Consider the following 14,974-nt stretch of genomic DNA (forward strand, 5'->3'; position numbering starts at 1 on the left):
GTAACCAAACTCCCAAACTTTAAATTTACCTAAGGGGTAACCCAGTAATGAAGCAAGTGGAGCTAAAATGTAATATGTTTTCAGGGTACTAACCAACACACCAAGGAATCCTGTACAATCAGTTGCCTTCGTAAGATTGGCCTAAGCAGATTGGCCACCAAATAGGAACCTGTAAAATGTTGTAAACTATCATGTTGTCCACCCCAAAAAAGGAAAATGACATTGGTACTGGTAGGTGTTTCTTGTGCCTGTTTGCCTCTGTTCCTCTGTGGGTGACAAAAGTTTGGGGATTAATACATCAATAATGAAGCAACATTCAAAAAAAACACAAAACAAGCAAACCAAAACTTAAAAGCTTGTGACAAAAAACAACATTGCACGGATAAAACCCAGCACCCCAAAATGTCGTAGGCCAAAAATGCAAGGGCCCAAAAAAAATGCACACAGGTGTGATATGTGTATAGTGAAATCAGCAGGAACAGGTAAAGACAACCCCCAAAAATACCCTAAGGCGACAGAAAGCCAACAAAAATGGGGACGACACATGATTACATACAAACAGTTTGTGGTGCCCAAAAAAAAGAAAAAAAAACATACCGTTCGGCAAAACGCCAGAGCGAGAAGCCACTCCCTCGACCACCTCGGAGGTGGCTACATTCCCCAAACCTAGGGGCAGGGTGTTGGCAGAATCCTGGGAGGGGGTATTTGGAGGAGGGGCGGATGGAGGAGTGGGGGAATTGGGCTGGAGGGGAAGTAGACCAGAAATCTCGGCCACAGGGTCTGGGGAGGAGGTGGTAATTGAGGAATTGGGGGTTGGAGAGAGGGGCCGGGACCGGCGTCTTGTCTGCCGATGACGCCGTAGTCTTTGCTGTGCCCCTAAAAGATGTAAAAAATATTGTGGTTAGTTTCAACAGGAATCCAAATACAAAAAAAAATAAAAAATTTAAAAAACATGCAGATATGAGTACAATGACTAAATAAGACAGACATGAAAACATGCACATGCAGATATGAGTACAATGACTAAATAGGACAGACATGAAAACATGCACATGCAGATATGAGTACAATGACTAAATAGGATAGACATGAAAACATGCACATGCAGATATGAGTACAATGACTAAATAGGACAGACATGAAAACATGCACATGCAGATATGAGTACAATGACTAAATAGGACAGACATGAAAACATGCACATGCAGATATGACTACAATGACTAAATAGGACAGACATGAAAACATGCACACGCAGTTAGGGCCCACAAGATAAACTTGAAAACCACAGTCCCTAAAACTTACTTTCCTCGATCTGCATGCGAAAGCATGCCAGCAAGCGGGGCGTACGCCGGTGCAGGTCCGACCACCTGCGCTCCAGCTGGCCAATATGTCGGCGTGAGCCGAAGGAGCGCAGGCGGCGACGTATATGCGGAATGCTTTCTGCTATTTGAGATGGGTGGAGGCTGACTGGTGATCCGCCTGTCCATCACCTCCGTGAGCACCAGCAGTTCGCGCCTGGTGAATGCGGCGGATCTCATGATGGCAATGGTGTATTTTTAGAAAATTATTTTTAATAAAGCACCAAAAAAAAATTTGATTGGCTAATGTATTTGGGAAATTAACAGGACAAATTCTATTGGTTAGTGTATGAGTCATGTGTTCGACAGGGCCACAAATCTCTTGAGAGTTATGATAGGCTTGATGCAGTGACATGCGTAAGCAAATTTAAATAAAGAAATGAACCACAGAAAATTTGTGGGGATACAAACAAATAGAACAATTGTTTAATTGGGGCTAACATGTCTTTTGAACAATAAAAGCGAATGTTTAAGCCGTACATAATCTGCGAGTAAACACAAACACGGGCAAGATTAAAGTTTATTGCATTGTGTTGAAAAAAAAACAACAATTAAGCTAATTGATACATTGATTGGCATGATACGATTGAGGGAGGTAGGCAGAATAAACGAGCAGGTAATCGGAATCTGACAGGCCCATTTCCGGTTTGTACTTGTGCGTGCGTTCCCTTCAAGCCATTTCGGGGATGTATGCTCGCTATTTGGCACGCTCGTTAGTTAGAGGAGGGGTCGCCTGAGTTTGGGGCGGATTTTTAGCTGCGTACAAAAATACGAGCGAGTGCTTGAATTTAAATATTTTTTTACGTACGCCGAACGTACGTACGCCCACTTGCGAGTGGGTCTGAATCAGGGCCATAGAGTACAATTGGAGCCACACGCACACCTGCACAAGGTCTGACCTTACTCAGATATTGCTAACCTCATTGCACGCTGTGAAAGCCCAAGCTGCATATGGCATCGCAGTGCCTAATTTATGCACGCCCCTGCAACGACATTCAAAAGCACTGGCACGCCTGTGTTTTGGCATCACCTCCTACAAACTGTACTTCCTGTCAATCCCTCTGCGATGGGTCTGCGTAGTCACTGCGATCGCAGTCCCGATCGCAGCGGCTGGTTCGCGCATACACACTGCGATGCATGCGCAGAATGCAGCAATCCGATTGCGTGCATAAATGCAGTTGCGATCCTTGCTGAATCCGGCCCAAAGTTGGGATAGGTGCTGATGCAACTGGGTCTAACAAAATAATTTCCAATCATCACCTACATGGACAAGACACATTGGGCCTATTAATCATCAATTAATTTAAAAAAAAACAGGTGAAAATTAACATTTTCACCTGGAATTGTAAAAATTAAGTATTCGGGCCATTCATCAAGAAGGTAAAGCTGGAGATATCACAGATCTCCTACTTACTTTCCTTCTCCGGAATGGCCCAGTCTCCCCATACACTAGTATGGGGACAGTATCATCAAACTCCGAAAATACAATATTTATGGAGCTTGACTTCAGATGGCGAATGCTCCTGCTCCGGGCTCGCAACCCGCTCCTTCCCTATGGGAAGATGGTCTGGGTTACGAAGAGGGATCCTTTAGGGTCCATCCGCCCCTATCCGGCTCCCTCCGCCGGACGTCAGGGCTCTTGTGCGCATATGTGACCTGTAGGTCGAGCATGCGCACTCCCGTCACTGCCTTGAAAGGAGCAGTCAAAAGAAGCCGCTCGCGGGGACTGCTGATTTCGCCTCAGCTGTCAACGTGCCGGAGCAATGATGAATTGCTCCGGCAGCTGCGCAAGTTAGAATGTTAATTATCGGCGTCCGGACCCTGATAATTAACATCATGAATAGGCCCCATAATGCTAATTGATAAGATGGTTGTTATACCTCTAAAAATATAATAGTAGCTCATCACCTAGTGCTCCAGCTTGTACTGAAGTGTCAATACAGCTATTAAATGTAACCTAAACTGAGGAAAACCCCAATTAACTTTTTTCTTTCTTGTGGTATTAACAGCTTGGTGTAGATATCCTTCACGTATGTCTGCCCCAAGGGTGCCGTGAATAAGAGGTCAGTGGGCCTGATTCACAATGGACACAATGGCGATTATGGACGCAATTCAAGCTATTGTTTGCCATCGCGCATGCGTATAAGCCGCACAACAGCTGCTCAGCGATCGCATTGCGATTAGGGGTGCACAGATGAATCCATTGCAAAGTAAGTGACAGGCTGTCAGAGTTTGGGGTGGTGACTGGGGGGGTCCTGAAAAAACACAGACTTGTCCGTCCATTAGAACCATGAAGTGGGTAGATAACAGCAGTAAATGTTACTGTTAATGCCATCAGTTACAGCTGCAGTTAAACATAAACACTGGGGGCAGAATTCAATTGTTTCGCTCCCCTACGCGCCCGACAGGAGCTATTCAATTGTTGCCCCTGTCGGGCACGATCAGCTACCGGCACACCATTTCAGTTCGCACCCTCGGCGGTGCAAGCTCAAATGGGCGGAAAGTGACCTGTTTGGTCACCCAAATTGCACCCAGCACTTTGGTCGAGGGTAGCCGTTTTACATGGCTAAACCCGACCTCTATGAGTGCGATAATAGGCATAAATTCAGGGCCAGATTAAGGTCTGTGGGGGCCCCTGGGCAACAAACATGTGGGGGCCCCTATTACGTGCCCTTTATGCAGTGCAACCAGTAGTAGTGCCCCCAGGAGTGTTGCCCCTTATGCAGTGCCCCCTGTAGTTATACCCCCCGTAGTAGTGTTCCCAATAGTAATGCCCCCTGTATAAATACCCCCAGTAGTAATACCCCTGTAGTTGTGCCCCCTGTGGTAGTGGCACCAGTAGTAATGCCCCCTGTGGTAGTGGCACCAGTAGTAATGCCCCCCCTGAGTAATGTCCCCTGTAGTAATGTCCCCCAGTAGTAATGCCCCCCCGAGTAATGTCCCCAGTAGTAATGCCCCCTGTAGTAATGCCCCCAGTAGTAATGTCCCCCCCAGCAGTGGAAAAGCCGCTTGCGCTGAAGAGAAAAAAAAAATCATACTTACCTTAAGCCCCGCTCCCGCTGCCTTCTCATCCACTCGGCTAGCGCTGCTCCTCTGCACTATGGGAGAGACGCATGACGTCTCTCCCATAGTTCACTGCCGGAAGCCGGAGCTCACGAGTGAGCTCTAGTCTCTGGCTGCCGCTGCGGGGAGGGAGCTGGGTGCCCGCTGGTTACAATCTCAGCGGGCACCTGGTGTTCTCCGTGTGGCACCGGGGTTAGGTGTCCGGAGGAGGCGGAACTGGTTCCGTCTCCTCCGGTTCACTTTAACCCGGATGGCTGGGTGTGGGGGCCTTCAGGTGTGGGGGCCCAGGGACGATCGCCCCTGTCGCCCCCCCCTTTAATCCGGCCCTGCATAAATTGAATAGTGCCCCACGATCTCCTGTCACTTTAGATGGGAGATCAGGCGTGCTAAAGCAATTGAATCCCACCCTTAAAGTATAAGAATGTGTTTAGCCCTTTTCAGAAAGTGTGACGACCTCCCACTTGCATCAGACAGTAAATGTAGAGTCTGTCCCTACCTTGCTCTAAACCGGATAATCTCTTTAGCACCTCAGCCTGTGTTCTGAAAGCTGTAATTTGCAGTGTGCTGTCAGGCATTTGCTTTCCAGAAGCTGCGGGGAACACAGAGGGAGCCTGGCAGCATGGCTGCCACAACAGCATGATGGGACATGTAGTTCTGCACATATTGATTGCCCTACAGGGATATAGCAACAAGACTACAACTACCAGAATCCCCTGCAGAGCCATAAGCCAGGTAACTAGGGGGCAGAGTAGTCTAGCTGCTGCTGCAGTCCAAGCAGGGGAAGAGATAGATCCCCTTCCGTTTCTGTACGATGACGTCATCTGCCACTGTCCAACGTCTTTCCCTACCATCCAAGTGGGCATAGAGGGGGAATATAATCATGTGGCGAGCCACCGAGCCCACAAGGGGACAACTTACTTATTTTTGTAGAAAGTGTGGGCAGATTGTGGGGATTTATACTCTTCCGTCCCAGCAGCCCCCCCGTGATGGCGGCCCCGTGTGTATGTATCTGTGCAATGCTTGCCTACCCTCCAGAATGGCTGGGAGGCTCCTGAAAATCAGGTGGCGCTCCCAGCCACCCAGAAAGGTGGACTAGTCTCCAGGGTTTGGAACCACCCAGCTGTGCACAGGTGGCCGATGATGCGATCAAGTAATTATGCCCTGAGCCCTGCCCACCTCTGCTGAGCCCCGCCCACCTCCACCCAGTCCCCCACAGTGCCAACCTGGCTGCCCCCTCCCAAAGGAAGCAGCCAAAAGGTTGGCAAGTACAATCTGTATATATTTATAGATGGAGATATATAGATATATCTACAGTATATTATAAAATGTGTAATCATTTTTTAATGAAGATGGTAGAAGTATAAACTACAGTTTATATTTGAGATGAAAAATGGGTAAAAAACACTGAGGAGGAATTGTAGAGACTATCTACAACTCTAATCGTACTGCTCTGAGGGCCTCATTCAGAGGCGGTCGTAGGATGCAAGCGGTCGCTCAGAAACAGGGCGGCCACTTGCATCCTGAACGGCCGCCTCCATGTCGGTCATTGGGCTGTGGCTTAACACCCACAGCTCTAACGACCGCTAAGGGAGATGGTCGTGACGGTCAAGACCATCGCGACCATCAGGGCTTACGACGAGACCCTAGGGTAGGGTCTCGTCAACCTTAAGCCCCAGGGAGCTTCCTGCTCTGTTTGAGCAGGAAGCTCCCCACTGATATCACTGATGATGTCAGTGGGGATGCTCACAAAACGGCAAGCGTTCCGAAAGGAACGCCTCCGTTTGGCCGGGCATGCCCCCTGCCCGCCCAGCAAACGGAGCGAGCTGTCAATCAACATCGACAGCTCGCTCCGTCTGCTTCAAGCCTGCTAACCACGGGTGATCCGTCGTTAGCGGGGACTCGCGCATGCGCACGACGGAGCCGTCTCCATCATGCGCATGCCCTGTGGACCAAAATCGAGTCGGTTGCGAGCGCTCAGCGCTCGCGACCGACTCTGAATAAGGTCCTGAATGCTGCCAAACAAACATATTTCCAATCTCTTATCTCTGCTCAAGCCTTTAACTCCAAGCGACTTTTTAATACATTTAAACTGCTTCTTACCTCTCCCTCACCCAAACCACCTTGCTGCTATCTGTGCGCAAGATCTTGCTTCCTATTTTAATGACAAGATTGATAAGATCCAAAATGAAATGGTGGGCTCTTCCTCAGCTAGTGACCTGCTCAATTCCCTACCTGAACCCTCTGGCCCATTCTCTTCATTTGACCTCACAAATGAAGGTGAAGTATCTACACTCTTCTCATCCTCCTACTCTATTATCTCTCCTCTTGACCCTCACAAATCAGTAAAGCTCTGGCTCCTGTGCTCATCCCAACCCTAAACTAAAATCTGTAATCTCTCTCTCTCTACTGGCATCTTTCCATTACTGTTCAAGGATGCAGTGATTACTCCCATTCTGAAATAACAAAATTCTGACCCTAACACACTCTCAAATTACCATCCTATCTCCCAGCTCCCATGCCCCTCCAATCTACTTGAGAGACTTGTCTACACCCTCCTCACACACTTTCTAAACTCACACAACTTATTGGATCTACTTCAGTCCGGCTTTCGTTCCCAACACTCCACACAGACAGCACTGACTAAGGTAGTTAATGATCTGGTCACTGCCAAGGCTAAAGGCCATTACTCACTCCTCATTCTTCTAGATTTCTCTGCTGCTTTTGACACTGTTGACCACTCTCCTCTCATACAAACACTGCAATCCCTAGGTCTTAAGGACACAGCCATTTCTTGGTTTTCTTCCTACCTATCTGATCGCTCTTTTACTGTTCGTTTTTCTGATTCTGCCTCCTCTTCGCTACCTCTATCAGTTGGAGTACCACAAGGCTCTGTCTTAGGTCCTTTGTTATTCTCAATCTAGCTAAAAGAGGATGTTGGAGACTTTGAAGGAGCAGATGCTGAAGGCAGAAACGCAGATTTTGATCTTGCCAACGTGTCAACAGTCTTGTCCAGGTCTGGACCAAACAAAATCTACCCATTATAGGGTAAGACCTTTCTTAGAATCGGTATCTGCGCTCCAAGAGCACAGCCACAGGGAAAGGCAAGCAGACACAGACGCGGTCGAAACCCTGGAGGTCAGTAGACTAGCATCCAGAGCGGCCTCACCGATATATGCAGCCACATTCCGGATGTGACCAACCAGTGACAATTGATTCTCCAGAGCTTCCGAGGGGAAGGAGTCCTCATGTCCATTGGCCCAACTCTCTATGGCCTTAGATACCCAGGAGATAGCCATGGACGGGCGGGCAACAGCCCCTGAAAGACAGTATATTGATTTCAGGCAAGTTTCCACTTTCCTATCTAAAGGATCTTTCAAGGAAGAAATGGAAGGTATAGGTAACGTTGCACTTCTAATCAATTGTGTAACGTGGCAATCCACTGCAGGGGGTAATTCCCACTTTTTACAATGAGCCTCAGGAAATGGGTAACATGAGGACAAACATTTTTGAGGTTGATATCTCTTACCAGGTGATTGCCAGGCAGCAGCCATGTGATCCACTAGCTGATTGACAGAGGGAATACTGCTGAAGTCACCTTTATCTGTTTAAACAGAGGGTGTTTGGATTTAGGGCCTGGCTTGTCATCCTCTACAACTAATACGGATCTGACTGCACGCACCAAGGCAGGAATATTAATCCTTGACTTAGTCTTCGCCTATTGCAAAGGGGAGTCTGGGTTAGAGGCATCAGCCACTTCTCCGTCATCAGATAACATCTCAGACTCTGATAGCTGTGTGGACTGAGATGACAACACAGGATGCTTAGCTGGCAGGTTTCTCACTCTGCAACATGGTCTGTAGAGGAAGCTGCCAGACTCTGCACTGAAGAAGAGAAAACATCCACCCATGGTGGAGGTATACCCTGTGGTAATCGCGGTGTGGGAATGACAGCCTGCTGTGACACAGGAGGGGTCTGCATAATTAGCAGTAGTCCCTGCGAGGAATGACAGGCTGCTGTGGTAACCCCATAGGAGGAAAATCAGCCAGGACCGCTAGACAGCCCGCAATGGAGGCCAGCATCTGAGAAAAGACCGCCCAAGGGGGCTCCTGTACCGATGTCAGGGGGTTTGAGGTACCTGGTAGATTATAACATTTCTCACATAACCCATCCCGAACCAAATACTCCTCATTGAAACCTGCAGTACATAATCTGTATTGCAGAATGGGTGCAGAAATGTGTTCATTACCCTTATCGGACATCTAAGATAACACACAATATGGCACTGGGTACAATGCAACCACGAGTATGTACTAATACTAGCCGGGAAGCAATATACTGGTCCTGTCTTATGCTTGGGTAAACTGCAGGGACCTGCTGCCTAAATATGACACAGTGCAGCACACAACAGTATGGGACAGACCTCACAAATTTTGTTTATATATATATATGAGGTTATGTATGAAAAACCTGTATTAGGGCATGATATAGAAAAAGGGTATAGCCATACCCTGACAGATAGAAAAAAGAGGCACAGGCAGGCAGCACTAACATAAGTCACATACAATGCAGGAATTACTGTAATTTGGCACTACACTCAACTACACAGACTCAGTGTCTGGTAGGAAATAGTGCTACATACGCTGACCCTGAGGAGAGGTATGTAGGGGGACCAGACCACGCACTGTCCTGGGAGAGCTGCGACTGCACCATGAAGAAAATGGCAGCCAGAGACCTCAGAGGGCACGTGGCCAGAGGAGGAGAACAGCTCAGAGAAGCCAGACCTCTAAGGAAAGGCACCCTGAGCTAAGGGGAGGAGCTGCTTAAACAGGGAAGCTGCCTGCCCTGGCTGATTATTAAACCCTGGGACGCATGTCTCCCGCACCAAAATGTCCCAGGTGGTCTAGTGGATCGTGATGGCTGGAGCCTGCGTCCACACTCAGCCACCTCCGGTCTGTCCCCTGAGACCGGAGGTATCGACTGCCTTAACACTCTGGTCACCACGTGCGGTGACCTGCCTTACCTGTTCCGGTTGCAGTATGGGTCCTCTCCGGGGGCCCTGGCTAGCGCTGACCCCCAGAATGCCTGCCGATCGGTACTGGCGTCGCGGCCAGGAGGGGTGACAGAGCGGCAGTGCAGACGTCCCTCGGACAGTATGCTGCTGCACGCTCTAGTTGAAGAAAAGATAAAACAAATCAAATCATAAAAATAATAGCTTAAGGGCTGCCTAAGCAGCCCCCCTGCGTAATGGTGACCCGACTCCGGCCATACACCAACGAAACTGAGTTGCCTCTGGTTCGGGGGCGGGGTATAGGGAGAGTGGACCAATGCATCCTGGGAGCTGAAAGCTTTTAACTGCATGGTGCCCGGATTCAGTTCCATCACCCACACCCCAAGGTCTCCCTGTGGAGCCTATGGAACCTGAATAAATATATATATAGTAAACCAAACTGTGGTACAGTACCTTATACACACACTGCCCGGTCACTGTGGCCTGCAGTGATCGGACACATGGGGAAGTGGAGCTAAGGCTGGAAGGAGTCGGCGGGGGGCACCGTTAGGCTGCCCGTATACATAGCAGCATGCAGCGCGGCTCCACCTTCTAGAAGTCAGTGATCACTAGTGTGATCACTGACTGTTGCTCCAGAGCCACAGCAGGAGGGTGTCCCACTGGTGGCCCAGGTACATAGCAGCAGCCTCCTTCTTCTAATCAGTGATCACTAGTGTGATCACTGTTACTCTGGAGCCACAGCGGGAGGGTGTCCCACTGGTGGCCCGGGTACATAGCAGCAGCCTGCTTCTTCTAATCATTGATCACTAGTGTGATCACTGTTACTCTGGAGCCACAGCGGGAGAGTGTCCCGCTGGCAGCCTGGGTACATAGCAGCAGCCTGCTTCTTCTAATCATTGATCACTAGTGTGATCACTGTTACTCTGGAGCCACAGCGGGAGAGTGTCCCGCTGGCAGCCTGGGTACATAGCAGCAGCCTGCTTCTTCTAATCATTGATCACTAGTGTGATCACTGTTACTCTGGAGCCACAGCGGGAGAGTGTCCCGCTGGCAGCCCGGGTACATAGCAGCAGCTAATGTGAATGAAGGTCAAGCTTTCACTTTCACAGAAACAAACACTTTTGTATTAACAGCCTCATATTTTTGTCCCCCATTCATCAAGGATGCATAACCCCTTTAGAGCTCGCTAAATGGGTTATGTCATCCTTTCTGGATTTAACAAACAGCGGTAATCTAAGATTACCGCTGTTTGTCCCAGCATTGTACTCGTCATCTATAGATGGCGAGAGCGATGCGGTCCCCATTGATGGCAATGGGGATCCGGCTCTGCCTTTCTGGCTTCAACGAAGCCTTCCAGGAACTGCCATGTCCCGGTGTCATGCACATGTGCAGACGGACTGTCACGCATGCGCATTACACAAGACTCCCGTTGCTGGCAGCGTTAGGCTGCCAGCAGCCCAGCGGAGGACCTTGCCCATGAGGTGGACTTTGCTGGACCTGGTCGAAGGGGTAAGTATTGGTAAATACCAGTGGATTTTCCATTTGTATCACAGTGATACTAAATGAAAAATGCCACTAGTGTTTACCTTCATTGATAAATGGGGTCCATAATTTTCTATTGTTATCCTGACAATAGGTTTCCTTGTGCAAGTCGAGACCTGAACATATGTATGAGCAGACATGAGGTACAATTATTTGTTGCACGTGCACATCTTAAAAACACTGATAGTTTGATTTTCACTTTTAAGCTCACATAACTGCAATGTCAGCTTCAGCCACGGTACTCCCTGGTTAGGGGGTCCTACCTTCTTCACCTTACAGTTCCTACTTACATGTCCCACTTGGTTGCAGTTGAAGCACCTTCGTGAGTGGGGTGGGTGAAAGGGTTGCTGTGTGGGTTGAGCGGTAGGGAAAGATTGTGGGTGTGGATAAGGATTTTGAGGGTAATATGGTAGTTGCAGATAGTATGGGGTTTGTGGCTGTGTGTGATAAGTGGGGTAGGGTAGTGTTTGAGGTGGTGCAGGATTGGGGAGGACATGTGCATGTGTGTCTGGTGGCTGTGATGTTACAGTCATTCCTTCTAGAGCTTGAATACTAACAGCCATTAGCTTCTCGCTCTGGGTCTCTCTCTTTTTAAGGATGTTTTTATCATGTTCAATAGCGGATTCTATAAGGGTGTCTACAGTAACTCCTCTCCAGCCAGGTAATGAGGTCTGTACTCGGGTCTTTAGATTGTCTTTTAGACCATCCATAAGTACCGTAATGATCATTCCCCTGTGATGAGTGCTATCTTTAATATCCTCTATCCCAGTGTACAGGGTGATAGCCTGCAGAGCTCGGTTACAATAATCCTCTGCAGATTCACTCTCTCTTTGTTTTACGGTGAAAATTTGATAATATATATATATATATACTGGATAATATACACCCAATTGAGTTATTATGCGGGTAATGTTACCTTGGTTACTCTCCTCTGTTAAGGGAACATCTCCATCCAATACGCAATCCATGATAAACTTTTTCAAGTCGGTATTGTGTGGAAGACAAGCCCTTAACACCACTTGCTAATCTTTATTGGTTGGCTCGTGAGCACTACCCACATTTTTCAAAAATCTTTGGCATTTGGATAATTCCTTTTTAGGATCAGGGAAATCATTCATTATGGAATTTAGCTCCGCTCTTGTCCAAAGACAATGCATTGCTACCTCCCTTGAGGGCACTACATCGTTCGCATCCGCATTCCCATTCGGGACAGTTATTGTCCGGATGGGATGCAGACCGGCCGCACTGGTACTTTTGACCTTGTTACCTGGCTGGGGATTTAGTCTACTACTGCTACGTATAGGGTTAACAATTTCCTCTATGGGTGCAGTGGATGTTAACAGTTCCTGTACTATCACTGATGAAGACGGGCCACCACTTGTGCTTGTTGTGATGGAACATCTAACATGTGTACAGCGTGGGAAATGGCAGACATAACAACAGGTTCATCATCCATATCATAAACATTTTCTTTGTGATTACTCAAGAGAGGGTACAAGGTACTTGTTACATTTTTTGGGTTTTTCAACAACTGTACCTGCACCCCCATCCGAATAGGGCAGTGGTGGTGCGCGTGAACCACTGGCACTACCTTCTGCAATGCTACCTTGGTGCACATGCGCACTATATCGCGACACGCTGTGCGTGCATTCTCCTGTAATGTGCTCACGACGCTAGTTTGCGTTGCGTGTACACCTTTAAGCCACGCATCCCCCTCATGCTGCCACAACTTTAAACACTCGTTATATTTTACCTATTTCATTCGAGAGTGCACCATACAGATGCTATCTCGGACATTGTTTAGTACCTCCTTATCAAAGCTGCCAATTCTGGGGAAAGGTCTAACACTCCCTCATCGTCATTTTAAACCATACATCACAGTACCTAGTTGCATAAGCACCGTACCTAGTATGCATAATATGCCGTGCCGACCCAAGCGGCACTTCCAAAAGCAGTACATCATTTAACATCTCTACCGTTTGCTTGGCCCCCATCTGTGAGAACCCTAAGCTTTTCAATAGAGATTTAGACTGATGAAAGAAAGTCAAGATACTTTCACTTTACCTGTGGACAATATTAACAGGATGTGCCCACACACCTATGGAAGAATAACCAGGCTGCTTCCACGCACCTAATCCCTGTTTGACTACCTTTCAACTGCTAGCATGTAGGCATTCCAATAACACCTACCCTTTTCAGTGATTTCATCCACCCTCTACTCAGTTCACAATCACAATTTAGCCAAACCTGTGTGGTTCAATTACAATGCTCAAATAACCCTAACTGATCAATGAATACTGTAATCACACTGAGAGCTGAAACTACAACAAAGACAACAACTACACCTGCTTATGTGTATAGACTGCGGTATCTACTACCGAGCCACTAGGCCGACACCAGGCGCCTAGCACTTAAGGGTTCTACAATACCCTTAACTAGGGAACATGTTACCCCTACCAACAAATATTCACTGTTACACACCCTTTTCCTGCGCAGAAAAATACACGTTTTCCCAGACTATGGCAACACTGATCAAGATGCTTACAACAATGCTATCTATCAATGCAATCTCAACGGCTTTGTTTGAAACACGTGGCAGCAATACAGGAAATACGTATACACTATTGTGCGACTACTACACAAAACGTATTATTACCCTTACACTATTGTGCGACTTCCCCTTTTTAACATACAAAAAAATCTATCAATGAAGGAAAACAAACTTTTTCCTCCCTTGTCCCTGGATTCTTAATCAGCGTTCCTTAAGCCACAATAACGGGTAGCGGACTCTCGGCAACAAAGTGGTAGCAGATTTTCGAAGGCACAATGCATTCTCCTGCTATGGCGCCTCCACCCTTTTGCTGAGAGATCGCTGACCGAGTGTTACCAAGTGACCAGTAGCGTGATTTCACACTGCGGGCCCCCAACTATTGATTCTTGCCTGTCTATACCTTCTAACTATCGATTCCTGCCTCTCTATACCTTCTAAAATTGTCGCTATTTAGCGTTATGAGTCGCTCAATAAATAAATGCTTTCAGACTTTGAGTGTGGTTCCAAAGCACAAAAAGTTATTATTCAATATAAAAACAGATGGTTACACGCTGTGATCTAAATACAATTAGCGCAAATAAATCATACAGACCCAAGGTACAGTTGTTACATACGCACGCAATCTGGACCCAGATTCCGGCATCAATATAGAAACCTCCATCCACAGCATAGTAAGAAGACTGGTATCCAAGTTTAGAGAGCCCACATATATACTCTTACAGGGATAGGCAATACAATAGAACAGTTTGGCATGATTCCATTGGTTCTTCTTAAAGGTTCTTCTGTTACAGGATAGTTCATAGGTCAGTTCGTATGGACACAAACCAGCCTCCAACAGCCCTTTGTGTTCTTTTTCCCACTGCATAATAAATCTAAGCTGGTCCATAATTTGCAGACACATATTGCGATCTTCTCACTGATGTTACCGTAAATCTGTAGAGACACAGTGGATCAGTACAACACCACACACGGTCTGCTTACTACCGTATGTACCAAACCTTAGATATCAAATAACCTTTATTTCACAACATTAATATAACTGAATAAACCTTGAAAATTACACTTTAATGCTAGAGAACCTTTCATGTAAGTGTGCAGTGTGTAAGTATTGGGCTTTTGGGAAAAGACACTAGTTAGCGTTGTGCAACTACGTGTTTGTGGAGTACACCATGGTACGTGTTTTGCAGGGTTGCTCATTTTATATGTTTTAGTGACTGTCTGTATTTATATGATGAGGACTTTTAACTTCTTTCTATTGTGTGGGAATCGCACAATGCTAAATAATAGCATCGCCTTATGTACTTATAATGGGCGAGATTCACTAAAATGGCGCTGGGCGGCCAGTCACAAAATGGCGTCTTGTTGCCATTCGCAAAATGCACATTAGCGAATACAAAACATACATACATGCACAACGCACATTATCAGTGTAAACGTACACACCAGCAC

The sequence above is a fragment of the Taudactylus pleione genome, unplaced genomic scaffold (assembly GCF_031769625.1).
Source record: "Taudactylus pleione unplaced genomic scaffold, aTauple2 ptg000154l, whole genome shotgun sequence".
Classification (NCBI taxonomy): Eukaryota; Metazoa; Chordata; class Amphibia; order Anura; family Myobatrachidae; genus Taudactylus; species Taudactylus pleione.